This window comes from Hippoglossus hippoglossus, chromosome 2 (assembly GCF_009819705.1).
Source record: "Hippoglossus hippoglossus isolate fHipHip1 chromosome 2, fHipHip1.pri, whole genome shotgun sequence".
NCBI lineage: Eukaryota > Metazoa > Chordata > Actinopteri > Pleuronectiformes > Pleuronectidae > Hippoglossus > Hippoglossus hippoglossus.
In genome coordinates this window covers 3,117,290-3,144,970 of record NC_047152.1, presented here as the reverse complement: position 1 = coordinate 3,144,970, position 27,681 = coordinate 3,117,290, and the positions used below count along the sequence as shown (strand labels likewise).

Here is a 27,681-nt window from a genome sequence, read left to right as displayed (position 1 = left end):
TTGAATATTATATAATATTAGATATCTCTTTTCATTTATTCATTATGTATTTTCTTTGCATTTATTTAATTGATCATAACCAGAAATGGTCAAAGAATTGCAGCCCATTTATTGATTCAAAAAGAATAAACATCAGCAAAATGCACCATTCACAAAAACATCGCTGTTGCCTGTGTCACACATTATTTATTAGTCAGGATAAATCCCTGTGCTCCACATGTGTGTTTCGTTCTCTCAGTTGTTAGAATGTCGAGCTCATCGCTTCCGGTTTTACGTTGAAAATACCGATCTTCCGCGCCTTTTGATTTGATCACTTCCTGTCCCCATTTATCGCGTCACTGATTGCTGGCTGCGCCCTAATAGGTTCCACCTGCGTCCAATTAACGCCTCTCACCGCAATGCTTCCTGTGAGTTCGCTCTCTGTTTACTTCCTGTTTGTTTACTGTTTTGTTTACGTTCCTGAGAGTTCCTGAGTGAAGTTTGACTTTTGGACACATGACTGTGAGTATGTCCATTTAATTATTCATTTAAAGCTGCTATATTTGCCTTATTCCGTGTTTAAAATTGGAGTCCCGTGGACGACACCTCCTAAAGATATTATGCTAATTTGTAATAGCAACTGGTGCCTTTAGCAACCTATTCTTGGCATTTAGAATAAAAGTATATTTCTGCTGCAGTGCTACACTTTATATTTATTATTATTATCTTTTAAAGATCAGTTAAGTTACACTCTGTAAATCTTTTCAGCTTCTCAACTTTTTTCTCCCGGCTTTTGTGCCAATTACTTAAATATCAAAAGTCAAACATAAAAGTTTGCAACACTTCCTGTACCCTTTCTAATTTAAAAATACTTTCCGTGTTTGTGGTATGGAGGGGGCTACGATTGCATTTTATTCTGCCATCCTGTGGCACCAGGAAGTTGCACCTAGAAATATAAAAAATGCAGCTTATGCTCATCCTGTTTTCATTGTAACATCTGAACCTGCAAAGTAGCTTGTTCAAAAACACTAGATTTTACATGACAATAATAGAGTAGAATAGAAATATTGAAGTTACGTACAAATCTAGCAAAATTGATGTTATTGACAGTGCTGGAGTAATTTCACATCATCGTGCACTACTATAAACAATACCTGAATTTTTACAATGCATTTTAATGTGTATTCTTTTATTCAGAAATACAGCTGCATTCAACATGCTTTATTCTGATGGAGCTACATGAATACAAAGTTTAGATAACACGTTATGAAAATCATGTTGGCAACTGTCAAACATAAAAATAGAAACCACAAAATGATAAAAGTCAAAATGTGAGCAATGCCCAGTTCCTCTCGTGAGGTGAAACAAGGACACGACCTTTCTCAAGGTAACTTGAGTGAATTGTTATTATCTCAACAATAAGCTTTTTTTCAGTGGTTGTATAAACGAGTTCCTCTGTAGCTGAAGGCTTTAGTTGAAACATCTCGGTGTGAACCTCGTGACAACTGCCGGTGATGGATGGGACACACAGGAAATTGATTGAGCGTCTCATATGGAAGATGATCTCTCTATCCGTCTTTCTCTTTGTGCAGTTGCGTTGCGGTGGAAACAGGCTCCGGCACGTTTGCCTCCTTGCTCCGGTGCACAAACCCATTTTTAACTCCACAGAGGAAGAGTGTGCAGGTAAACTCCAGAGCTGCTTACGCTTTATAGAATCATAACAGCTGTGTGTTGTCAAAAGTAAAAAACATTTCCACACTTGAAACAACCTACAGACATTTGCTTTACATGTTTTTCCATGAAGCTGAAGTGTGTATCAGTGTCTTTTCCGCAATGGTGCAAGCTCACATTGACTTGTTTTTCATGTGAAACAGCCTATGGTAAACACGTGATATAACTTGGCCAATCAGCACAGCCATCTACCAGGTAGTCACTGTTAGCTTGTTTACATTATTATGGTCGGCCGAGTGTAAATGTTGTTATTTCTTCAGTTTTATTAATCTTCAAAATCGATTACATATAAAATTGATTACTCACTGATCATTAAAAGGATCCTATAAATAACAGCAAATAAACCACGATTAGATCCTTTTTCTTCTCTTCTTGTAGCGACTTGTCTATGCAGATAAAATTTTAGGACATATTCCTTGGCCATAATAAAGCAAATCTATTTATTAGACTGATTTGGATCCAAACTGGAACCTGCCTTGGAGGAATAACTTCTCCCCACCTGGCTCAAAGTACCTCCTGTCAACTAGGATTTCTTAATCACAAAGCAAATCTCACATCTTTTTGTTTAAGGGGCGGAGCCGAGACTAAGTGAGATGTCGGATTTGAGCGCCACATTATACATGTAATAACAGTTTAAGGAGACAATCAATCACTGCTGTCCTGTGTCACATCAGCCGGCAAAGGAGGGAGAAAAAAATTGATCCGTCTCCCCGTGTCATCGTTTTTCTGCGTATTAGATGACAAATAATTGGTCATTCATCAATAACAATAGATGAAAGCTGGAATGATTTATTGCCTTTATAACAAAGATTGGGCCGGGCCCTGTGATGATGATGGAGCTCTCTGGTCAGTGAAGCAGAAAGAAGACGAGGGGAAAAATGAGGGAAGGGGCGGAAGAGAGGGAGGGGAGAAAAAAGGTAAAGGAGGAAGAATGAAGACTAAAGGGAGAAGTTGGGTTGGAAAGAGAAAGGATGGATGAAATGTAAAGGAAGGAGATTGCAAATTGAAGAAAGACACATATAGAAGGCAGGGATAGGAAAAAGCAAGGAATTCAGGAAGTGTGAGAAATAAGAGGGAGAAAAGAAAGATGAAGGAGGAAAAGTAAAGCTCCTCTGTACAGTCTGTTAATGTTCCTGTGTGGTGTCATAAAACTGAGTTAATGTGCTGAGATTTAGTTGTGACTGGAATCTCAGTCTCTAACCCCGGTTCTGTCATTTGCCTTGTAATCTTTTGCAGAAACGGGGCCAGTCCTTGCATACGAGGATCCCAAGGATGAGTGTGGCGGGAGCTAAACTGTTAGACAAGGTACCTGGTGCCTCTAACGCCTCACCTGGATTACAGATTATTCGTCATTGTAGTGTCAGGCTGCTGCTTTTTACAAATCGGGAAACAACCGTTAAAAAACTAGGATACTTTTAAACATTGCTTCTAACTTGCGTCAGTTTTGATATTACTCAGTTAGTATGGCTTTGGTGATTAATGCCCAGGAAACTTCTTGTATTTGAAACAAGATGCAACACAGAAACCTGTGGTGTGGTAAAATATCACCTCATAATCTGGATGATCAGACAAAGTTGTCAAGGTGCTGTTGCGGACGCAAAGAATTGTGGGGCAGCATTTTTCTCCTTTAGTTTCATAAATAATTGTTAATATGTTTCGTATGCTAAAGGTGATTTGTTGGGAAGCATTGAAGCTCCTTTCCTTATCCTTTACAGAATTTAAACAGCTCTTATTATAACGGCAGCTGATACTTTTGTATCTTCAGGTTAAACAATTTAGATTTATTTTTATTAGGCACCCCTGTACACTTGATCTTTAACTTTTTTTTATCTTCACCTCATGAACTCACCACGTAGGAAACCAAATCTGAACTAATGCACCGGTGTCTCTTTTCCTTCCTGTGTGTCTCAGACAAACTCACCCATTTCTCCTGTAGCATGAGCTGCAGCAGACGGTCACAAGCTACATTACACCTCTTCCACTTACTTAGTTCCGGCTTCTCTGCCACTGACCACCTATCAAGCCATGATGGATCGCTCGAACTTGATAATCCTGCACAGTTGCAAGATGTGAACACACTGCAATCCTTCTATTGATCGCTTCAGTGGACCACAGATCCCCTGGCTGATTACCACCTTGCTGTGATACTGACAGAGGCCTCTCCATCTTCCGCTATCAGAGCTTGTCTTGCAGGACTGCTCTGCACGGGGGGTTCGGGTGTGAAGCTGGGCGATAAACTGAAAATGTAAGGGTATCAGTGTTAACAGTCAAAGGCTCAGACTTAATTGCTCGCGCTTGTGGACCTCATCCATCCACGTGATTTTCTTTTTTCCTTGCTTACCTTTTCTGCAGTGTCCAACATCCTGAATGATGAATGTTTGATTTTGTTTTTCAGTGGGAAGAAACCGCTGCTTTGAGGAAAACAATGTGTGAATGTGGTTTAAGATGAATTGATTAGGAAGATTTCCTTCTTTAATACCTGCTCTTAATTTGCAGCAGTGGGAACGATGTTATGATTTAATAGACATGTATTAATGTGGCAGAAATACGCAAAATCCTGTGAATAGATAAATCAAAGGGGCAAAAACATACCAAGAGGAACTAATTTCAAACCCTAAAAATATTGATTAAATGTAAATAGATGGAAGAATTTAACAGCAGGTTTATGTTGATACTGACTCTGAATGTTTAACTTATTCATTGTAAGTATTTTTTACATTTTATTTTGACAGTCAGCCTTTAAACTATTTCCTGGGAGACTTCATTCTGTTCAGAATGATCTGCAGCAGCCTTTTTGGCACCAAGGTGTTTCTAAAAATACTTTTTACTGGTAAGACTGTGAACAAAGCTGCTGAGTTTTAAAATATTAATTTTAATGCCTTAATCCACAGGATTCTGGAGGCCCAGCTGCTGATTGACGGCTACACATTGTGATCATCAAGCTTCTCACCTGAATGTAAGTTGCAACTTTACCAAACACAGGGTTCTATTATCATCAACCTAACTTTCCTGGCAGAGGTAGAAATGCCTTCTTATAGGCCACATGAAATGCATAAATCTGATCATCATCATCAAAGCAAGATAATGGAGAGGAAGCTGTTTACTGTATGTTGGCATGATCCAAATTCTTAGCAATAGGATTTTTTTATTGGGGTTTAAAGCTGAAACATTATAATATGCTTCTGGATAATTTAATTGATTTGTAGATGGAGTCAAAATTCCATAAAGATGGAAAAGTTATAGTCCGTCTTAATACTTAGACCATGGAAAGACTTTTCAGGAATTGTGTGTAGTTTTCTTAGCATCTTGACCCTTTGCCAACAAAAGGTTGAGCCTGTATTCTGGTTGGATTCCAGGTCAATTCTTTCTTGATCGGACATATTTTGTCAGGCTAAGTTAAATTGTCAAAGTAATTAATGGAAAGTGGAAGAGTGAAAGTGCCTCAATCCGTCTCCGAGCTTTTCCTCGTCACCGCCAAGGCAGCTACTTCATCTGAGCCTCTCGCTGATTGAGCTTGCGAGTCGCACTTATCAAAAGTCATAATCTGTGTATTTATCTGGCCGGCGGCCGAGCTCGCAGCTCTTCAGTCACAGCGTGAAACTGGATCCACGACCTGCCAACGCGTCACCGTCCGAATCGATAGATCCGGTTACAGTAAAAAGGCCGTTTACCTTGTCACCTTGGGAGGGACTTTGCAGCCAGGCTCTCGTTGCATTCTGGGAAGGCTGGAAGAAACTGGGAGCTCTGGTGGGGTTCCAGTTCTGAGGATGAGTGATGGAGGATTGTTTTACAGCTATGGCAAGAGGCAGCTGGCTAACTGTGCAGTCTGAGAGGTTTTGCTTTCCTCCCTCTTTTTTACCCGGTGATAGCCAGCGGCCGGAGCCATTATATTTTCGGGTTGTCCGTCCTATTCTTGTCTCTTTATATTTATTCAAATTTGGCACAAACATTCACTTGGACTCAGGGATGATCTGATTAGATTTTGGGGGTCAAAGGTCAAGGTCAGGGTGATGTATTGATATGTAATATATAGATAACTGCAACTGTAGGGCAGGAATTCTAGTTTACTTTCTGCATTCAGTTTTACATCGTTCATCCACTTTGCATTGTAGTGTCACGAGTGGTTTTAACAATAGTGTCCTTTTCTGCGTGTACACACCTTTTGAACTCTTTTGTGGATCACTTTTCTCCATAGCACATCCCCACTTACCTACCTCCTCTCCTCTCCTCCGTCCATCCCTCCTTCCTCCCTCTGTCCTTGCCTCCCCTGCCCCCGGTGTCATTTGGACTTCCTCGCAGATCACACTCTCCTCTCTTCTGCTTCTCTGACTTCTGTAATTCTGTTCACTCTCCCCTTCCTGAGTAATTGAAGTAATTTCCCACCTTGGCTATGATGAATGTGTCCCATGCTCCCGCCATGCCCTTCTACTTTAGCCGGCCTAATTAAAGAAAACATTCCATGATTGCCTATTTTTCCTCGAGCGTGACAACCTATTATTCTCCCCAGCACCTGATTAGAGAGTTATTATGCTTAGATTTAGATTGATTTAACCGGGCAGCCTAATAAAGGACTACTTGGGGTTTGATTTAAAGTGGGGGAATTGCAGGTTTTGGAGCCAGTCACGGTGTGTAATTGTTATTACTGCTTCATGATATGAGCGGAGTGGCGGAGAGGGGACTTCTCGAAATTGAATTAGAAAATTAGAAGGTCACTCCGCGAACAACAGGTGACATTTTGGGACGTTCTTGCCGCGATAGAGCTGTCAGGAGGAGGGACGTTCAGCCACAGATTTGTCCGGAATGATAAATCGCATCCATCATGGCGTGTGCGGAAAGTGACATATTTCTATGAAAGCAAGATTAATCTCTCCATCAACCCCAGCGGCGTGGCTCATAATCATCCACGAGAATTGTTTGCAAAATGGGTAAATTGACTGGTGTTTGTGTCGTGGGTTGGTAATGTCTCAATAAAAGTCAGATGAGCTGGATAAACCAGCTGCTTTTTGAAGTAATCATATTTCTGTCGGGTGGAAACCATGACACTTTAATTTCAAGGGAACAGCGGCTGATGCGAGGTTAAAATGTCGTTTGGTGCTGAAACCTTTTTGCAGATGATTCATAGTTGTTTAAGTTTTCTGATGATTGTACTGGAACGGCTCACTCTGTCATAAAACACATGACTAATAACGATACAGTACATTAATGAAACCACAAGAACATACATCCTCCAGCATTTTAATTAATTTAATCATTAGCAAGAGTGTATTTAAGACCTGCTAGTGAAAATTAGACTTTCCTTCAAAGAGCATGCCTGTTTAAGAACGCTTAAATTCAAAGCTGACATTGATGTTTTCATCAAACATCAGTGCAGGCGTAGTCGAGGGCAGTTTCCTGCAGGAATAACATAGAGAGCCAGACGATTTATCAGTTGGATGATGAAAATTCGTCTGATATGAGCCTTTCCCACACATTTTGGTATTAGACATTGTGACATTGTGAAATGGGTTCAAACTTACCTGAAATATAAAAACTTAGATGCTTGTTCTGCCACATTCAAACAATGTGACACATGACCACACCTGCATGTTCAGCATGAGTTACAGTCAAGGATAAACTTATTTATGGCTGTGAGTGATACCTGTGAGGCTTTAAAAATGTATGAAGTGTAAATTGAATATTTATGTTTTATATTGAATACATTTCTGATACTAGATTTGCTGCTCTCAATTTGTTTTTTTTCACCTCTCTTCCCCTCCTATATCAGAGGTCGGGGGGTCAACTTCACATCAGCAACTCTTAGGTAATTGGCTGACACGTTGTTTTAAAGCATGACCTTGCACTTAAATGCGTCTGTGCAGACTGTGCTCAACATGCCACCCTGCTTGAACCCCGAACTCTTCACTAACATCCTCCTTTTTCATCGTGCAAAGGCGAAAAGTGATATTTTTTAAAACTGGAACTTTCTCTGAAAAGTATTTGATGGGTACCTATTTTAGCTCACATCTGTTTCGGACACCCTGAAGCTGAATGATGACTGGTCCTCTCTCCGTCGCCTCGCTCAGATCTAGTTAGCATAAATGCACTTTACTGACGCGCCTGAGCAGCATTTTGATAAATGGCACGATTAGAGGTAAAATGAACAATTTGACTCGGGCCACGCCACGAAGGCACAGAGGCTCTAACGCTCGCTGTCAGACGGGTGAATCAAGTCCATCTTTCATGTCTGAAATCCAGCAGTGTCAGAGTGAGCTTGGTGTAGGTTGTCTTTGACATGTATTCACTGTTGGGATTATTGGCAGTCACTTCTTCAATGTCACCGTGAGTAATGGCCGCGTAGTGTATTGTAGCTTGTAACTGTGTGCACAGATTATTATAGATGAAAATACTGATTGATTGCTTGATTCATAGATATTTTAAGTAAATAAATTGATTTAAATAAAGTGATATTATGTTTGAAATTGATTGTGTGTAAATTGTGCTGTCAAGATTGTTTTCTGAGAGGTTTTGCTAATTGACTGAAAACAAAACCTTGGTGGAATTTCAAAAATCAGATTTGTCAACGACCGGAATAAAATTGCTCATGACATATTTCTTAATTAGGATTGAATGAAATGTGACAACTGTACAAATTAGTTTAACTTTTTGCAGGCTGCAGGTTTTCTAACAGGGAGCCGTTAATCAGATCTTGATTTACAGAAGATGAGACCAGTTCAATCATCTGAATTTTAGGCCTTAAAGTCTTATACATTAACATATTGTGAACTATGGCCACCTATATTCGGTTACTGGAAAGTTCAAGTACTTCTAGGACTCTGATATTCCTTCATATCTGTTGTACTTGACATACTGTCTTTAGTTTCATTCATCATGGTCTTAAAAAGTCTCAGATTTAATTGTTAAAACCTGCAGAAACTCTGAAAACATCGATTAAACATTCAGCTAAACATTCGGGGGGGTTGAGAAGAAGCCAAATATCTCTGTGGGTCTCGAGGAGTCTTCAGGCTGGACAGGGATGTTTTGTCCGGCTCTCCCTCCGCTCCTGTTGCTTTTCATGTGGAGTGAGTGCGTTTGAGGAGCCTGCTGCACTTCGCTTCTTTGACTTTTTATCAATAATGTCCTTGGCGCTCTCCCTCTCAGTCAACTCCTGCTGCAGGACGTTATTTATCTCTTATAAAAAGGCCTTCTCCTCTTGCCACTGTTTCAGCTGGACCTGCAGCTGCTACTCGGCTTTCTGCTTGGCTGCTGTGACTGCTCTAGCTGCACAATGTAGGAGGCCTGTGTCATTTCTGTCTTTCTGAGACGTATAAAGAAGAAAATTTGAAACTTGAAAAGGGGGACTCCGCTGTTTTCTTGCTGAACTGTTAAAGCTTTTACTATAACTCAATGCAACACTGCTTGTATCAAATCAAACAAATATCATGTATTTCTTACGATTGCAAAATGGCAATATTCATCCTTAACTGTTTTTCCTAGATGTTATCCATGTTGCAAACCCTAAGATATGAATGAAAGTATTTACTTGCAAATGCATGCAAAATTATGTATATGCAATATTCAAATGAATTCCGATTAACCTTGTCCACTAATGGGAAGAGTTGTCTCTCTAATATAATGCATGAGGTGTACGGTTGCATCTGTGTGTTGTTGGCAGTTGTGCAGAAAAACCTGGTCATGTTCCGCCACAGTTTGTTACATTGGTTATTAAAGCTACGTGCCATCTGGCAACAGAACGAGCGGGCGTAGACAACGGCCAGTAAATTGTGCAGAGCTCGATCCTTCGTTTGTCCAGTCGAGCAGCAAATGTAGACCTGAAGTGGTGCAGCGTGAGATATGTAAATGAGGAAGGGTGGTCGGTAATGGGATGAGAGAAGGTGTCAATCAAATTTTATTTTTATATCCTGTATTCACAAATAATAATAATTTGTCTCATAGGGCATTTCCCCTTAACCCTTGGCAAGAGTAAGGAAAAACTACCAAAAAATGACTCGTAAAAACCTCAGAGCCTGAAGAGGATTCCCTCTCCCGGGACGGTGCAGCAAAAAGGGGGAGGTAGAGGGAATGACAGCGGGTGAGAAAAAACACAGGGTGAAGTGGGAGAACATCGACTGAGGGATGGAAGAGGGTGAAAAAGACTTAAGGTTTATTTGATAAAACATAGTCCGATACATTTTGGTCCTAAAATATTGCGATTTCTGCGATTTCTAGACTAGTAGCAGACCTGGGAAGAGTCGTCTGAAGAGGCCGGAGAAATGGAGGCGTGAAGAAGATGGAGAGAAAAACATTGCGAGGGATAAAATTGAGAGGAAAAGGGAGAATGTGGCGTACAAAACTAAAAGAGGAATAGAGGGTTTAGGTGGAAAGAAAAAAGCGAGAGGCATGAAGAGTGGGGAGAGAAGGATGAGCACAAATTAAATGATCCAGAGAGAAGTGCAGGAAAGAAATTAAAGTAATCGACATCAGAGTGAAAAAGAGAGAAAGAGAAGTCATGTATGCATGATTGTTTATTAAGTCTCGGATAAATGAGATGTTGCAGCAGCCTGGACGATAAAGCTAAACATTACAAATAAAGAGATTAATTCTTTTAAAGGATTAATAGCTCTCTGAAGTCATTGATGATCACTCACTGAAGACTTCATTATTCCAATTAATGGCCCCCCTCTGCTACTTGACCTGACCGTCAAAATTAGTGGCAAGGAACCTTTAAGTCAGATGGATGAACTGCCAGAGCCGTGGCGGCTAATTGGCAGCCACAATCAAGAGCGAATATGTATCAGGAGAAGAAGAGGAGGCTGAATATATTAGCGGAATAAGAAGAGGAAGAAAAACGAGGCTGGTAAGCAAAATGGCAGCATCAACTGTTTGGGTGTCAGCGGGGGGGGGATGGTCATGGGAGGGAAAGATGGAAGAGAAGAGCGATTTGGAAATTAAAGAATATTTTGGATAGTTTTGTTACATCCACCATGAGGCTATTTTTTTTCCACCCCCGTCCTTGGTTTCATTTTGTGTAAGGATGCGTTATGTGTCAGGAATTTTTCACTTTTTACAGATTGGGCGATTTTTGCTGATTTCCTTGTGAATAATTCACGTATCTTGATGGAAGAAATCTGTCATATTTAGAGGACTGATATCTGTGAGTGTGCATTTTGGTGCAACCTGATTGAATTTCAGAGGACTGTTGGGCCTTAGTGAGGGTTTGTACTCTGAGTACTGTACTCGTTTTGATTTTGAAAGTGTGTACTTGAGTTTTACAGCTATCCTGGCTATTTCTATTTTGATATTAGAAATTCATCTATACAGCCATCCATCTATTTTCCTCCTCTTATGTGAGGCTGGCTCACGGTGGCACCAGGTTGTTTCCGACATCTCTCCCCTGAGCTACTTTAAATAATTTTTTTATTCTTCATTTACACACCTAAATGTATAGAAAGTATTAAAGTTGCACTCATGAGGTTGAATCATTTCTATACTTGATATAAAATATAAATAACAAATCTCTATGCAAACCACAAAGACAAAAAAATGCAATAATCATATGTGTTAAATAAGATGCAGTTTCATGACCTCACCTACAATTATGTTTATATAATGAGAGGATTTACACATATATATGTTTTACTGGGACTTTTTTTCTGCTCTTCATAATAAACATTAAGAAAAAACATTTATGTAAAAGCATGACAAAAAAAATACTAGAAAAATAATAAATGCAAGAGGGAACAAGAGCCAAACTGCCACTCCACAAAAACTTGTGCGTCCATACAGATGAAAATCATCTCACACACACACACTTGGTTTATTTCAGCAGCTACGCTTGTATATAAAAATAACCCACAACACACTGCTGTGACAGTTTACATCCCCGCTCGGTCTGAAGTGCTGTGGGCGTCGAGTCGATCCAACCGGTGTGGGTGGTGGATTCTGGGCCTTCAGGAGCTGCGGAGATGAAGAGGGCCCAGGTGAGTCGTGCTGGTTCCCACTAAATGCAAACACAAGCAATGGCCTCTTCGTGTTCGCCCATTGATTTTTCTCTTTCAGGAGAGAGGAGCGAAGAAAGGGGATTAAAAAAAATGGCTGCACGCTTCCTCTCTCATGCATCAAGCAAGTCGGGCATAAAATAGTCTGTTTGGATGGGTGATCATGAACTGGCAGCGGCGGGAAGGTTTACCGGAGCTAAATGGATGCCCAGACTCCACTTTTTTATCTGCCCCCCACCTCACGTTACAGTCGTAATTTATGGTAATAATATCCATCGAAACATTGGCGGGAAAAGAAGCGGATGAGAAATGGGCGTCCTGGCAGCATGTTTACATTGCCTGTATGATTGTGGCAAACAGGAGTTTGAGCGCTGTGTGTGTGTGGGGGGGGGGGGCTCTATCTCCTGGTGCCGACTGGAGAAGGTGATTCATCTGAGGTTTTTTTCTGTTTCACTGAGCTTTAACCTTCATTAGAGGCTTCGCTCAAGTAAATTCAAATCCTCCCAGACCCAGTTGGCCGTCCTCTCATTCTTCTCAGCATGAGTTGTCTTGTACATGGCGTTGTTACGATTGCTGTCTCTATTAAAATGCCGGCGGTGCGGTTTCTATCAACATTTTTGAATCGTTTTAAGACCTCAGGTGCATTTGTTATTGCAAGATGACTAACCTCCTGTTGATGGGCTTGTGCTACTACAGGGCGATGTATTAAAAGTGCATTATTCATGACAGTATAGGTTTCTATTACTATCACTGTTACCTGAATATACACAGCTTCACTGTCCAAAATAGATCTTACTCTTAAAGCAACACTATGTAACCTTCACTGAGCAACAGCGTCCTCTGCAGCCCAATGTGGTAATTACTTTTGTTGGGCTCTGTGACTGAGCTATTAAGTGGGTGGCTCTACTTTTGAACTCCCAGAAGCCCGACCTGGTATTTCGTCGACCAAGTGGCTGCTCGCGCTAACAAACCGTCACCACCCACATGTCTGCTCACAGGCAGACGGACCTGTGCTCTAACTGTAATGGCTCCATTACCATTATGATTAATGAGCTTGTCAAATCCCTTAACTCCAACGCCGGTGCCTCCTCCCTCTTAGATTTTTATTTATTTTATTTAACCCACACCTACTTTTTTTTTTTAAGAGGCTTTTCAAAAAAAAGAAATGTTGCATCAAAGTAATTTATTTTAATTATGCACACCGCCTGTTTCTGTGCCGTGTTCCTCCACACGCGTCTCCCCACACCCTGCTCTCCTTAAACCTTTTGGTGCAGATTAATGTAACAAAAAAGTCTATTAATTAATGTTTTGTGGCTTTTAATTTCTGGCAAGGATGCCGTCTTGATGCAGCTGCCTGTTGAGGCCCGTCACTGTTGAACCCGTGCCAGGGAAGTGCAGATGTAATTCTGTTATCTCTTGCTTAGTCGTTTACGCAAATTAATTTGAACAATTAGCCCTCTACCGGCCTTTCATGAATCATGCAAGAGAAGCTGCCAAAGAATTAATTCTCAAAGATTTCCATTTCAAAACGAGCGAGCTCCCATTTTGGGAATAAAATGTTACACCTGCTCCGGTGCAAAATTAAACGGATGAAAAACATGTTTTTACCCTCGGTGCATGCAAATATAAATCTGAAGTCTCAAAGCACTGCATTTAGGTTAAATGATGAACCTAAATGAATATACACGCTGCATATGTTTCATAGGTCTGAGGCTAATGGGCTTTTAAAATCACCTGTGATTGGCTGAGATGTTCTTTATGTGGTCTTTAAAAAAGAGGTTTATCACCAGGTACTTTGCAGATACCAAAACAGATAAAAACTGAAAAAATAATTAGAAGAAGGCAACAATGTGTCCCAGAGATTCCATTATACTAATTAAAATAGCTGCTAACCTTGAAGGATTTTCATTAGTGTGGATTTTAGTGGAGATGTTTACTGTCCAACAATGATCCTGATGCTTTATACCAGACTTCCTCACAAAAAGGACATTGTGTAGTGTTTATTTCAATGGTAGCTGTCTTTTAGATGACGATATAAAAGTTCTGAATATAAACTCTTAATGAGCTCTCATCAAAACAATGTAAAAGCAAAAGAATTGAAACCAGACATTACTGCCAAAGTACAGTATTTCACAATGATAGAGAAGATATTTTGACTTTTCCTCACGTTATGAATGAATCTTTCCTCAAATCGTGTACAATAGGGTCGTCTTTTCTTTCCATCTCCTATGATTTTTCAGCTTTCTTGGCCTCTCATCACACGGGTCTGGATACAGGAAGCTCACCTTCAAACATATTTACCTGACGAATACAAAAAGATACTGCACTGCAATGTGCTAAACTTATATGACTCTTCTTTAAAGAATCATATTAATGCTGGTTTTAATATCACATTTATTACCAAATTTATGCAAACCTAGTGTTTCCAACCATCTTGGACCTTGCAGGACAAATGAGCAGGACTCATTTTTCAAATCTTTTCTGAATCTAAACCCGGCTGCTTCAACCCCGGCTGTGTCATACATTCACCTTTGCCACAAAATTGCTTTTTGTCTTTCTTTACTCTTCTGTAAATATGAACATCATCTGCGGCAGAATAACTTGTGTTGTGTTTTTATCGATTGTAAGACTTGCTTACTCTATGCATCGCTCAAAATTAAAGTAAAAAATAACAAAAGGAATAAATATGAAGTTCAAAATGTAGTTAGTGTTGCTCAGTGTTTACTGTGACATCCTTGAAACGGAATATGAATGAAGAACAGTGTTATCTGTAGTGACTCACTGCCGCTAATGGCTCCGCGCTTTCTGATGGAGAATCTGCTCTGTAATGGATGCGACTTCAGATGCACGGAGGGAATATGCATCACTGTTGTCATAGTTGCACATAAAAACACTACAAACATGCTCAGTCACAGGGAGACAAGGAGGCCACGATGATTGAGTTGCACTTTTATTCAGAAGAAATTGATGCTGTCCCTGCAAGGGCCAGCAGGGGGCGGTTTACTCCTACGTTTAAGCTGCAGTCATGTTTGCTCTCAGATCGTCTCCTGGCTGCAGTTGAAACAGGTCTTTCTTGGACATGGATCCACTGTGTGTGTGTGTGCGTGTGCGTGCGTGTGCGTGTGTGTGCGCGCGTGTGTGTGTGTGTGTGTCATTAATGGCTGCCTTTCAAGCTGTCCGCCGTAACGAGCTGATTGCAAACGGAAATTGAGGTTTGAAATGTAACTGAATAGACAGATTCCAACTTTCACTGAAGGGAAGGAGTGGAGGTGGAGGGGTCGGGCCAGACGACACCCCCGGCCTCCTCCTCTGCATTATCTTTAAACACCAAACTAACCACGTGTTTTTTTTTTTTTTTCTTCTTTAACAAAGGGCCCATTAAGCAGCAATAAGTGGAATCCATACGATCTGCCCAATAATGACATGTAATTTTGTGACAGTTATGTGTTCTTACGCAAATGTATGGGGCAAGGCCTTTCCCCCCTAAGTGCCCGCTAACTCAATTCTGCTTGTGTGTTTCTTCAGCTCTGTGTTTAATGTCCATTAAGAGTTAAGAGACGGTGACGGAGGAATATAATGGCGTCCTGTAGCACTGAATAATCCTGCGGTTTCTATTTTTTTTCCAGTCCAGTTTTTCAAAAGGACAATTTCCCTGAAAAACCTTGACTTGTTAATTATATCATCAATTACATCACATCCGCTCTACTTTTTTTCAGGGTTATTCAGTTAATTAAGTAGATTTTTGCTTTTAAATATAGAGCTAATTGTTTGGGATTGATAACTTTAGTTACATGCCCTTTTTTGAAATGCCCCCAAGCAAGTGACCTGCATCTCATACAGTATAATTATGTAGCCCCCATTTCAAGTAGATGTTTGTTTGGGTCACTTTGTTCACGTACAGAATTAAGTGATATGACGAGGAATTTGCTCTCTTAAAGAGATTGGGTAATATATTTTTATCTGTGTGTAATATTTTTTATTTGGAGACAATTTCATGTTGCACAAGAAAGGCCACTGAAGTCAACGCTGGGCAGGGATGTGTGGACAGATGTTTGTTAATGAAACTTATGATTTTGGTTGTAAGACTTGGTTCTGTGCTCGGTTGAGAAAAATCCACAGGGAATTCAACGACTCGGAAGACACTGAAAAAGTGAAGCTGATATCAACCTTTTCTGATCTGATCCTGCATCATATATATTTATATGTATGGAAATAAAAAGTCAAATACTTTCTTTGTTTCGCTACAAGCTTTATGAGGTTTACCATGAATCAAAAGCCAACAGAGCTAATGTACGATTATGTTTTCTTGTTTTAAGTTTCAGTGGAAACTATTAATGTCTTGTCATGGTTGAAATGCTGACTCACAACCAGTCTAATGTACAGAAATCTGGAGATACAGCACTTTAAAGTATTTATCCAAAGAAATCAACAGAGCTGTGACACAAAAAGCAAAAGCAGACCAAGATTGAAATGCCACTAACATACTTTATACATTTAAAAAAATAATAAGATAAAAGGACCAGCCCTCACTCTCTGTACCGCAGCCTCACCAGCTCACATCAGTCCAGGTAGAGCAGCTGTTACCGTATCATCATCTTCCAATGATTAACATACACAACACGGCTCCGGCTCTTCTCATTGACTGTAATCACCTTAATGCACAAAGCTGATGAAGTTGCCAAGGCGCGGAGCGCTCCGTCTCAGACCTTTTTCTCTTTTTTTGTGTGTGTGTGTGTTTTTGTAATGGCGCTGTCATAACCGCTCTGCTCCGTCTGGGCCTAAGTGAATCTGAGGCGCCATCTTTTAAACGAGGCTAACAAATGAACACGTTTTCCCCCCATCAAACGGCTCCTGACAGTGATGCATGGGCTTCCAGATGAGCTCTGAAAAACTGATGGATCTGCGACGGTACAAGTGCTTAGATAAACTAATGCATGTAATTACGTTTTCCATTCCCACTCTATTGCGAGGCATCTTATTACAATATCATTAGTTGATATGGTCGGCAAAAAAAATGATAGTTCGTAAAAAAAAATTCACCCCGTTCTCTTTCTTTTTTCTTTGTTATTTTAATGTGTGGGGTGATGAGTGGAAGTTGATTTCTTTGACTGGATTAAAAACGAATCTAATTTGTTTGTTTCTCAGGAAGACATTATCAGGCATCTCCGTAAGTGTTAGTAATTGCTGGAAGTCTTACTCATGGCTGTTGTGGATAAGGAGACCATCAAGATGGTTTGAGATGCCCTGTGAACCACCGATACAACCACTAGAAGAGATGGATTTGCACTGGATGTGATTAAGATGTATCAGGCCTGATCCTTATCCCAGTTGATTCCAGTTCTTGTCGTGCCGCGCACTCTGTTTGACCCTTGTTTTGTGTTTCAAGTGAGACAAGAGCGAAGTGTTGAAAGTTGAACCAACTTTTATGTTTTTGATTGTCATGAACAGTGTTGTGTCACAGATTGTCCTCCGGCAGGGAGGTCATGTTTTGGCCCCGTCCCTTGGTTGGTTTGTTTGTTTGTTAGCAGGATTACGCGAACATTACTGAACATATTTCCACGAAACTTGGATGGTAGAGTGTGAGGAACACAGGCCAAGAAATAACCCACTAGACCTATGTTATATATTTTGACTTATGTATTTACATTATCATAACAAAGGTTGGGAAGACACGGCAAAGGGCAGCGTTGAAACTGAACCTGGGGTCCCTCCAGTACGACTCAAGCCTCTGTATGTGGATAGCCCAAGTTACCAGTATAAGTTATAATTGAAAAAAAACACACGGTACATATTCCATCTGTTTAAATGAAGACGTGTTGGTACATGCTCTTACTGGTTAATTCGGGTTGATCATGACTGAGCACATCAACAACGCTGCTCTCTGGTGTCAGTCCTCGTGATTACATTCTCACTGTTGCCGTGCGGCTCAGCTTAGCCATGTTTTTTGGAGATTGCACTGGTGCATGATGCGCGTGCTACCGATGGGCTGGAATCTTTGGCATTTCTGATTAAAAAATGACAATCAACTGTCACAACTCTTCATTAATTCAGTGTTGACTAATGAATTAATCATTTCAGCTCTAGTGGCCAGTGCTGCAGACGAGGGCTGATCAGAGGTCCGCTCGGTTTTCTCGTGACGGAGATCCGAGCTGCAGCTCAAGTTTGACCGGGAACATTTTATACTTATTGAGTCCAGCTTAGGTCCATCTCTATTTGCTGTAGATCTTGAGTATGAATTATGTGTTGCTGCTCTTTTTGGAGCATCATGCTGTACTGGCATTTCTATTTTTGTTGCTTGCTGCTTCTGTGTGTGAGCATGTGTCCATCCGGGGTTCTACATGTCTTTATCTCGTACACTCAGGGGTGTGTGATGGTTTTTCAGTCCATAATAGTCCATGCTATACAGCTGTAGCAAGATAATGTGTGTGTGTCTGTGTTTATGCATACATATTGCTTCTCTCACTCGCCGTCTTGCTTGGATACACACTCTCTCCCTTTTGGAGTGAGCCATGCAACAGCTGTGAGGTGTGTGTGAGTGGAGGGACTAGTTTTGCATCCGTGTACATACGGCCGAGAATATACTTGTTAAGCTTGCACTGTGTCTCTATGTTTAAACATGCATATTGCTACTCACCGACTGTGTAATGTTCTTGCTCCGTGCTGCAGCAGGGCCAGCGCGCGTGGTGCTTATGCCGAGTGTGCGCGCACCGCTCTCTCTCACTTGCTCCGCCTGTGAGTGTGTGATGTTGTTGGAGGAGCGAGGGCTCATGTTGGGAGCAGCAGAGGAGCTCATTAGGGGAGTACCAGGGGAACACGGCCGCTGCAACCCCCATCCAGGGCTCCTCTCCGGGCCGCTGCACCGCCTGGCTGGGCCCTCAGCCGCAGCCCTTCATCTGCACACATCACACCGAGGTCTTTTCTGCACGGCGCGGCAGCAATATGCTGTCATCTGCTGGGTGATGGTTACACTTCATACCAGTGTCAGCCCTCTTTTTGTCGGATTGTTTTTTGCAGCATGTCAGAGGACAAATCTTTCGGAATTTTTAAAAAAATCTATCAGCAAGGTGTTTTTTACATTTACACAATATGCAAATCTATCTGTTAATCTGGCAGCTATTTTTTATTTTATTCATGTAATTGTTTGTTTGTAAGACAATGCTGAGAAACATCAATAATACAGTTGAGTTGGTTGTTTCAGTCCAAAGAATATTATTTATACAATGATGCAAATCTCATCACATTTACAGATCTTAAATAAGAGATTTGTAATTATAAATGATTCAGACTTATTGATTATTTTGGTATTTGCGTCAGTTATGCTGAAGCAGTAGAAGTAAGATTGTGGAGGTTGGGAGACGGGAAAGCTTTCATCTTCGGACAACCGTCTTTGTGACCTCAACATGAAGTAATAAATTGTTTAAGGACTTTCACTGTTATCTAACGTCACCATCATCCAGGTCAAAACAACGCGTCCAATTTTTCCACTGCTGCAGCATGAATCTTTAATTATTGAAATAGATACTGTTTTTCTCATAAAACACATTTTTTACTTTGTGCTGTAAAAAAGGGACGTGAGGAAATTGGGTCAGCATGAAAAAGGCTCTAGCAAAGAAAAACAGGACCTTAACAAAAAACTAAATCGCTAATTCAACACCACAACCCAGCACAGCATGATATCTGTGAAATATACATATCACTACGCACTGATACCAGAGGTCCGACTCATCTGTGTTTTCTTATCCACCCCATGAACCAATGCCTGATGCACAGTGTTGTCGTCATTTTGTGATGCGATACCATTGGCTGTGACAAATATGACCAAACTCTGTATTTGGATTATTTATGAGCTTGACACTAATATATGTGTAGTTTTGTCATTATTTTGTCCTGCGACATATCCTGCAATAGTCTTTTTATATTCTATTTCCACAGTAAACTAGAAACTAAAAAATCTAAACACACGAAAGAGCTCTTTTTGTTCCATCTAAAACAAACTGACAAAATTTTAAAACAAAAAATTGAGAGCAATTTTCTCATATTGCAGAGAATATTTCAAGGATCGACCCTCAGAGACCCCTTGAGCTGCTATTAAGTGTTTTAAAACAAAAACAACTGTATGTTATGAACTGAACTGGAAGCTCTGCGCCTCTCTCTCTCTCTCTCTCTCTCTCTCTCTCTCTCTCTCTCTCTCCGGTTGACAAATGAGACTTTCATTGGACAATTATCGTTTTCGGGATCGCAAACGTGCGAACAGAATTTGTCACTGTCACTTTGTGTGTTTAAGGGCATATTAATCAAGTGATTAATTGCCAGATATTACCCCACCGAACACGGCCTGTGTTCCCATTCAAGTGCTACTTTGCCTTTGAGCGTGATTAGTTAATGATTACGTTTTGGGTTTTGTTTGCAGACGGCTGAATAGATTTGTTTTAATGTTTACTGGCATGTCTGAGGGCAGCTCTGTGTACAATCTGACCACTTTTAATATTAAAGCTGAAGACCGGAGGATATTTTCATCTCCTGGACTGGAAACCTAAACTGGCATTAGGAGTTTATTGAGTATGTCTGATGGTGCTGACATTTTCCTGGGTGAAGTTTCCTGTTCATGCTTATTTGTTTTGGATCATTGAGTGACTGTTATGTCAAGATTTGTGTCTTTTTTTCTTTTCAAAGCCGAAGAAAGAGTGGACATCAAGTAAAAGCCTGAATATCATTGGATAAATTTAGCTATAAATGATATAAATCTTATGTAGATCGTACAGTGCACCACAGAGTCAGATGTCAGTCACAGCTTCTCCTGGCATTTGAACTCCTATGACAGTGAAAACACTGCTTCGGGGCTTCTTCTTTCTTTAAGCACTAATTGTACATGTTTAAAAATAGCTGTGCATCTATTATTTGTGAGAGATTTAAATGTAGATCACTAAATAAATAAACACAATTTCAAATATCTTAAGACCCTTTACGCGAGCGAGGGAGCATTGCAAGTGCAATAGTAGATAACATTCAAAAGTAAAATAAATGTAAGTAGGTAAACAGTTTCCAATAATGGTCCCACAACATGTCTATATTTAAATTAATTAAGAATGTACAGTAACACATGTTGTAATGTAGAAAATTTCCTGTTTGCACATTGTGTTGGTGCATTTAGAGGTTTAATCAGTTCTCTAATTACACACTAGAGGGAGCTAAGCTAATGTATGATGTGAGTGTTTGTAGCTGGCCTCCCTCTCTTTCCCTCCTTCTCTTTCCCTCTCTCTCTTTCACACATACGTCAACACACACTTTTTTATTTTTTTTGTTGTTTTTTGCTCCAGTTCAAGAAACAAAATTCTAATTGGGCCTTTTTTGCTGTCCTCCAACTCTGCGAAAGACAAGCGCATCTCCTCTCAACCAATTTAGTTTTTGACAAATGTGATGTTTCAGTTAAATTGTTAATGGTGCTACAGGACCGTGCGAGCCAGACATCAAAGTGCATACATTAATACATACGGCTCCTGTTATTTCTTGTTCTGTTTAGTCTCTCGGGGAGAGGAATACTCTGTGTGAGAGTGTAAGAGATCCTCCTGTTTTATTTTATTTTTTTCCTCTTGCCGTTAATAAACCCTGATGTGTCTTTTCCTTGAGGTAAAAGGCACCTCGGCACGCAAATGAGTCGAGCTGAGGAAAAACGAGGCATCTGAAAACGAGGGGGCCGAGCCAGATGATTCGCCAACGTTAAGAGGCGTGCTTTGAAGAAAATTCCATCAAAGGAAAAACAATAAGCGAAGCTGTGTGTGTGTGTGTGTGTGTGTGTGTGTGTGTGTGTGTGTGTGTGTGTGTGTGTGTGTGTGTGTGTGTGTGTGTGTGTGTGTGTGTGTGTGTGTGTGTGTGTGTGTGTGTGTGTGTGTGTGTGTGTGTGTGTGTGAAGCTGGTGTTAAATACCTAGTGTTGTTCAAAAATGCTCAAAATCTCAATTGGCTCTGTTAACTGGCATCTGCAGAACAATGAGTTGAATCTGTTAGGGGTTTATAAAAGGCTTTTAGCGTTTCTGTCTCCTTCCATATGCTGTTGTGTGATTGCTTTGCATCTTCATATTAGGCTGCACACCTTGTTTTCCTCCTGCCGTGGCTGGATAATGAACGTCGGGGAAAATGTGTTTGAGTATGGTTTCTGATGTTTGAACAGTGTGAGGCGCTGCTTGATTTACTGCGCGGCTGGCAGCTTCAAGAGAGGACGCACGACTTATGAGACAGGGAATTAAGAGCATCTCACATCTACGATCTAGACAAATTCCTGCACATTTATTATACTTCAGTTACAAATGGAGATGCAATAGGTAAACAGTGGCTCTTAAAAATACTTGAGGCACAGACCTGGGCCTTTTCTGCAGATGAATAACAGTTACGAATTGCACATGCACAAATATGAATCAATGTCTCGCATGGTGCAGAAATGCCTTTTTTTATAAAATGATATTCAAACCTTTAGTTTTCCGCCGACAAACCAATTTTTAAGGTTTAACACCCCGTTGAGAAAATGTGATTTCTCTTTGCATGAAGCTCGTCATCGGGACTGCGAGGAGAAAAGCTCGCCGCCTCTTGTTTAGCAGATGCGTGGAGGAGCTGAAGACATGTTCATTTCTGACATTTTCCCCAACCTGCTGTGACACAAATAGACTCGCTGTCACATGATGTATAGTCAACGATACATCAGGGACCAGAGAAAAGCAGGGAAAATGGTTGTCAACTAAGAAGAGTGGTGGGCTTTTGCAAGGCTGTGTGAGGAATTTATAGGTGCAAATGCCACAAGACTCTCTTTTCAAACCCAGATGAGTAGATTTATTTCTTAATTTGTCATTTATTTAGCTGTTCCTTGTGGCAGGTTTCATTCATTGTCTTTTAAAATAAGACATAAGGAGAATCAAGTGGAGAGGAAATAAAACACATTTTAAATTTAGGAGCTAAAATATGTTGGTTGAACCCCAACATCTCTTTATTTCTGGATTATTTGGCTCAGGTCTGACAGATAACTGTTGTTTAAGTTAAAAAGGCCCATCCTTGTCTGACTAGGTTTCGTCTTCAGAGGTCAGCAACCACCTTGAGGCTGTATCACCTCGTCCCCTCGCCCGTGTGCTTACACAAACGTCTCGCCAACGAGCCCGCCAACTGTCTTAAGCGTCTCTTAACCAGGTGAGACACGGACGACCTCCCCTTGCAACCTCTACATCCTCTTCGTGACAGGAGAGGGGCTTTGTTTGCTCGCGTCGATCGTGTTTGGCATTTTGGCTGTGAAGTCTCTGACTTCACTACAGCGCCACGGGCCGTTACCCGTCAGTTCCCAGATGCCGCCGACGTTGATGGGAGCGGGAAGGGGCCAGGTAGAGGTGGAGCTGTCAGAGCTGATCTGTCAGGCCTTCACTCACTGCCTCGTAGGCGCCAACAGAGGTATAGCTGCGGTTTTGTTGAAGTCTGCACCCATCGACGGTCATTTGTCTCCTCTGTGCTGTCTAAACAAGAGATAGTGTCTTGAAGAGTTAATTTACTGCTGCCTAGGTGGATCACCCTCAGAAGAGAAATGGCATAGGATGGTTTTGTGAAACTATTGCACCATAGCGGAAAAACACACTGTTTATAGGATGAAGATGAAGATTTTTGACTATTGCGATGAAGATTAGCTTTATATATAATGTATATTTTCAGATGGTTTCGTTGTCCTCTTTTTTTTTTTATCCTTGAAAAGACATTTCTTTGCCTTGTCTTGGTGTGTATTGTTACTTTAACTCAAAGACTGCAAATAAAGATGAACTACACGTCTCCACTTGGTCCTGCTACCAAGAAAGTCTAGTCCACGCCCCATTCACTAACATGGAGGAGGCAAGATTTATGACCTATACTGCAGCCAGCTGTCATGTCGTCCATCTTTATCCTACTCTATGTTTTAACTGCATATGGGTGGTAGAACTGCACTTAATAAATGACCATCATGATATTATGGACTTCCTCAACTACTTCTATTTGGCTGATGCACTTAGAGGAAAATGAGACTCTTCCCACAGCTTCTGTTGCCAAGTCTTACTCATCAGCTTGTGATGAGTGCAAACCCACCAGTGTTGTGGATTAAAGCAGCGTTCTGCAAAGACAGTAGAGCAAAGTAGAGCTACATCAGCAACCTGCACATAGACTATTGTCAAGTCAATGGAAAACACAGAAGTCGAGGGAGAGGAAAAGGCTCATTTGATCCATGTCCATGTTTGACTTTTCCTCGGACGGGCTGCGAACTCTCGTGGGAAAGAGATGTTGAAGTGGTTGCTAGATACGTTCGGTAACTTTCAACTAGTAGCAAGGGTAACAAATGACACATGTCCGACATATCTTGGAAAAACAAATCCATACACAGACATGTATCTGCATTTTTTCTCCCTGTGTTGTGGCCTGTCTCTGCGATTCGCGCTAGAGCCTTTTTTAGCCGCCCAGCCCTTCCCTCCTCCTCGCCTCTTGATTTCCCCAAAGTGCTGTGTTTTATGTGTGCTTTTCTTTGGACTCGGAGCTGGCAGGGTCAAGAGGAGCAGAGATGACCGTCGGAGACGTGGGAGAACGGAATGAGGTGGCTGTTTATTCTCCCCCTCCAAAGCCACATACCTTTTTAGAGTGGCTTTGGAGCACGGCCTAAAACAACACCAGAGGCCATGTACACAAATTACACGTCTCGCAGTGAGATGAAGGGCTGCATGGTAGAGTGTAGTTCCCAGTAAAAAATAATAGTGGTCAGATATATTTTTAGTACGTAGATGTTCCGTGTGGCTGAAAGATCCGAAAGTGCTTGGAAAGATTACGAAACAATTGAGCCAAAAGGTTTTTTCTTTTTTGTTCCATCCCTTTTTTTGAACTATCTTCGGGCAGGGTTCATCCGGAGGCCGCACAAGATTATACAACATCAAGTTAAGAGCTCATGTTTCATCTTACAGAGGAAACGAACGGTGACTATGATAGATTACGCTGAGGATGAATTGTCCTAATTGAAATGAATATCATAATTTTTCTCTCGTGGTATTTTTCTTGTCTGCCCTCAAAACTAGTCAAATAGGAGTAGACCCACATTGTGTTCACACTGTAGTAATAACAGGGGTATTAGTAATAAATGCCTCGCTGCTTTTGTGGTTTGGGGATTTTGGGGGGGGAAAATAACAGCCAGCATGAAATGACAGGAATAACCGATCCAATACAAATATTTAAACATTGACCTCAAGTTACATTTAAGTCTTTGAACATGCTTTGTTTCTATTATTTGATCAAGTAGTCTTTCTTCCACTAATTGTATTTATCTTCATAGAAATCTTGCATCGAGATTCTTCTTGCTGCTCTTTTCTCGTCATGAATATTCATCTTTTACCAGACACCTTGTGGGCTTTTTGTTTAACTTCCTCATAAATGATTTTGCATTGTTTATGTCAAAGAAAGGCAAAGACATCCAGTAGTGTTTACCTACCCTGAGCTGTGCACGAGGCCGTCCTTTTTCCCCCCTCTGTAACCCAGTTATTAATTTGTGTCGGGCTTATTTATTATTAGGCTTGTCTAAGCACTTTATCTCTGCTGTGAAAACTGCTGTACCAATAAAAATGTATTATTATTGTGATTACTCTTGTTTACTTTGCGCTTAAGTAAATCAGGAAAAAGTGACAATTCCTGGAGTGTTAACCCACATTAATCTGCTCCACTCCGCTGTGTGAGCTGTGATACAGCCCCCCCCCCCCCCCCCCCCCCCCCCCCTCCCCATGCGACTGAATGCCTGGCCCAGTCCTGGGGCTGATGGGGGCAGGAAGGGGTCAGTGCAAAGCAGGAAATGGGGGTTCCAAGGCGCCAAGCTGATGATGACCAGCGGCCTGGAAAGCGCACTCCCATCCATCACGACAGTCCCTATCTTCCAGGGTGAGGCAGCCCGGTTCAGGGTGGGAATCGATGTCTGCAGTGTGTGAACAGAAGGGTAGTTTGTTGTCGGGGTGTTGTGAAGTCAACACTGCTGATTGCTTTGATTACAGGCTTTGCCATTCCAGTTCAGAGAGAGAGGGAAAGAGTCCTTTACTGGCTGGTATGTGGGTGTGTGAAGGTGGAAAAGTAAAGGTGGGCGGGAGGAGATGAGACTCAATATTCCCTCTGTGTGTGTGTGTGTGTGTGTGTGTGTGTGTGTGTGTGTGTGTGTGTGTGTGTGTGTGTGTGTGTGTGTGTGTGTGTGTGTGTGTGTGTGTGTGTGCAGGCTCAGTATTGTTTGGCAGTCAAACATTACATTAGTGGTGCTGTGGGCTTTGACACACCCCAGCTGTACTCCGTGTGAGAATGCAGGTTTGTGACTATTTTGGATTTTCCATCCAGTCTGTGGTGCGCTGCAACGTAATCACATAGCCGTAGCAGAGCTCCGGTTATTTATTCTTTTCACAGACAAATACACATAATCAACAAAACACACACAGACAAATGCAGGAACATTTAAAGTTTTTACCAAGAAAGGGAAACATGAAGCTACAAGAAAAACAAGGAAAGGGGGGGAAAAAACACAACCTCAAACTGATGCACAACTGCCCATGGGCCGTGCCGAGGCGGCCTCAGCTGCTGGCTGGTCGAGCAGGCTGGATGCTCTCTGAGGCTATACAGATGTTGCAGGGACCCTGCAGCTACATTAACGCACCTCTTAACCCCGCCCCCCCCGCCCTGATTCAGCGCCCATGTTGCCCTGCCACATGTACACACACTCGTTTCAAAACAGATATTGCTGTTGTTTGAGAGACCGATTCCCATCTTTGGAAAGCACGGTGGTTTTCAAGCTCAAATATGCAACTCTTGGTTAGTATTTCAGACTTTGAGTCGTCTTGATGAGCTGTCACGAAAAATCTTCTTGGCGTCTTTCATGGAGAACCTGATGCTTGTGGTTCTTTGCTTCATGCTTTCGTTGTTTTTGCTTTGACTTGCTACTCCATGATCACTGGCTGTTGCATGACACAGTCATAGAAAACTGTGTGGAGGGCAATCTGTTCTGCCTTGTTTATTCTGTAGAATAAGTTTTATTATTAGAAAAAAAAAGCACAGATTATGTGTGAAAGGCTTGAATCAGCTGATTTTTATCGTCCAACGGATAAATTGATCAGACTCTTGTTTTACGTTGCTCCTGCAAGAAACTGGACTCGTCTCTGGCTGTGGTGTCTCACCTCAATGTCGGCTTTGATTTTTAAGCTTAATTAAACATGCACCCTCTTTGAAGGGAAGTCTACTTTGTATCTAACAGTTCTTAAATACAGTCTTGGCCAAAACAAATGTCTGATTTAATTAAAATGATGAAATATGTTCCTAATGCACTTACTATTTAAGTAGAATTTACTGTTTGTCTTTTAGTTGTATGACAGAGGGAGCCATCCACTGCGACCACATCTCATGCTAAAGAGCATTTCTTCGAAAACTGGAACCACTATGAAATTTCTACAAGAAGGTTAAATAGAATATTTAGAGCTTGACTGTATAGAAGTTGAAAACAGACGTATGTTTTATCTAACCTAAAATTTTAAGGTAAAATAAAAGTTTCCGTAAGCTGATATCGATATTTCTGTGAAAGGCTCATATCGGCCAATATGATTGGCAAACTGATAAATCGGTGGTGCTCTATTTTTTATTGTTATTGATTTGACTTAATCAAAATGAAATGTTCGTATAAAAATGACAAATTAACATCTAGACACAAAATTGCATTTTTTTTACGAGACCATATTTTCATAAATCCTAAATTAACAGAGAACATAACATCCTCACATTTAAGAAGCTGAAACCTTTGAATGTTTTGCTTATAAAGTGAAATGATTAATCAATTATCAAAATAGTTTTTGGTTAATTTTGCAATAATGTTGATGAACTCATCAATTACGACCTTGGAATACAGTGAATGTCATTAGTGCTCATTTAGATGTGCACATGGGGTCTTCGATATTTGAGGATAAATAAGTGTTTCTATATAGTTCATTATTAGATCTTGGTTT

The 27,681-nt window shown here is 41.0% G+C and overlaps 1 long non-coding RNA gene across 1 annotated transcript in view; it reads left to right on the top strand.

Moving 5' to 3' along the window:
- The first annotated feature begins 336 nt into the window (after positions 1 to 336).
- The window catches only part of LOC117776186, a 162,177-nt gene continuing 134,832 nt past the window's right edge, over positions 337 to 27,681 (top strand). The window contains exons 1-3 of the long non-coding RNA XR_004616407.1: positions 337 to 501; positions 2,947 to 3,015; positions 4,602 to 4,666. This is a non-coding gene — a long non-coding RNA (uncharacterized LOC117776186). The remainder of the gene's footprint in view (positions 502 to 2,946; positions 3,016 to 4,601; positions 4,667 to 27,681) is intronic.